Source organism: Babylonia areolata, chromosome 21 (genome assembly GCF_041734735.1).
Source record: "Babylonia areolata isolate BAREFJ2019XMU chromosome 21, ASM4173473v1, whole genome shotgun sequence".
Lineage (NCBI taxonomy): Eukaryota > Metazoa > Mollusca > Gastropoda > Neogastropoda > Buccinidae > Babylonia > Babylonia areolata.
In genome coordinates, this window is record NC_134896.1 from 47,240,549 (window position 1) to 47,243,048 (window position 2,500).

At 55.2% G+C, this 2,500-nt stretch overlaps 1 protein-coding gene across 1 annotated transcript in view; it reads right to left on the minus strand.

Moving 5' to 3' along the window:
- Positions 1-2,500, minus strand: part of LOC143296094 (lysosomal proton-coupled steroid conjugate and bile acid symporter SLC46A3-like) — a 23,109-nt gene that overhangs the window by 7,712 nt on the left and 12,897 nt on the right. The window lies entirely within an intron of this gene.

A 2,500-nucleotide genomic window follows, 5' to 3' on the forward strand; every position in this document is an offset into this window, starting at 1 on the left:
ACCGCACCACAACACACCACAAAACACCACACCATACAACACACCACAACACCACACACCACACCACACCACACAACACACCACACCACTACACACCACAACACATAACACAACACCAAAAAACACCACACTACACCACACCACAACACCACACACCACACCACACCACACCACAACACACAACACCACAACACATAACACCATACCACACAACACCAAAAAACACGACACTACACCACACACCACACCACACCACAAAACACCACACCACACTACACAACACACCACAACACCACACCCCACACCACACACCACACCACACACCACACCACACCACACCACACCACAACACCACACCCCACACCACAACACACCACACCACACACCACACCACACCACACCACACAACACCAAAAAACACCACACCACACCACAGCACAGCACAGCTCAGCACAGCACACAGTAACACAGGAAGGGGTGGACACTGACTGACCTTGCTGATCGGCAGTCACACACCACACCACACCACACCACACCACACCACACCACTCCACACCACACCACACCACACACCACACCACATGCCACACCACACCACACCACACCACACCACACCACACCACATGCCACACCACACCACACAACAACACAACACCACAAAACACACACACACAACACCACACCACACCACACCACACCACATCACACCACAACGTAACACAGGAAGGGGTGGACACTGACTGACCTTGCTGGTCAGCAGTCACACACCACACCACACCACACCACACCACACCACAACGTAAGTGAGGAAGGGGTGGACACTGACTGACCTTGCTGATCGGCAGTCACACACCACACCACACCACACCACACCACACCACACTACACTACACCACAACACAACACAACACAACACAACGTAACACAGAAAGGGGTGGACACTGACTGACCTTGCTGATCGGCAGTCACACACCACACCACACCACACCACACCACACCACACCACACCACACCATACCACACCACAACGTAACACAGGAAGGGGTCGACACTGACTGACCTTGCTGGTCAGCAGTCACACACCACACCACACCACACCACACCACAACGTAACACAGGAAGGGGTGGACACTGACTGACCTTGCTGATCGGCAGTCACACACCACACCACACCACACCACACCACACCACACCACACCACACCACACCACACCCCAACGTAACACAGGAAGGGGTGGACACTGACTGACCTTGCTGATCGGCAGTCACACACAAACCCACCACACCACACCACACTACACCACACCACACCACACCACAACGTAAGTGAGGAAGGGGTGGACACTGACTGACCTTGCTAATCGGCAGTCACACACCACACCACAGCACACCACACCACACCACACCACACCAACCACACCACACCACACCATACCACAACGTAACACAGGAAGGGGTGGACACTGACTGACCTTGCTGATCGGCAGTCACACACCACACCACACCACACCACACCACACCACACCACACTACACCACACCACACCACACCACACTACACCACACCACACCACACCACACTACACCACACTACACCACACCACACCACACCACACTACACCACACCACACCACACCACACCACACCACACTACACCACACCACACCACACCACACCACAACGTAACACAGGAAGGGGTGGACACTGACTGACCTTTCTGATCGGCAGTCACACACCACACCACAGCACAGCACAGCACAGCACAGCACAGCACAGCACAGCACACCACAGCACAGCACACCACACCACAAGGTAACACAGGAAAGGGTGGACACTGACTGACCTTGCTGATCAGCAGTCACACACCGCACCACACCACACCACACCACACCACACCACACCACACCACACCACAACGTAACACAGGAAGGGGTGGACACTGACTGACCTTGCTGATCGGCAGTCACACACCACACCACACCACACCACACCACACCACACCACACCACACCATACCACACCACAACGTAACACAGGAAGGGGTGGACACTGACTGACCTTGCTGATCGGCAGTCACACACCACACCACACCACACCGCACCACACCACACCACACCACACCACACCACACCACACCACAACGTAACACAGGAAGGGGTGGACACTGACTGACCTTTCTGATCGGCAGTCACACACCACACCATGTACCACACCACACCACACCACACCACAACGTAACACAGGAAGGGGTGGACACTGACTGACCTTGCTGATCGGCAGTCACACACCACACCACACCACACCACACCACACCACAACGTAACACAGGAAGGGGTGGACACTGACTGACCTTGCTGATCGGCAGTCACACACCACACCACACCACACCACACCACACCACACCACAACGTAACACAGGAAGGGGTGGACACTGACTGACCTTGCTGATCGGCAGTCACACACCACACCACACCACACCACACCACAACGTAACACAGGAA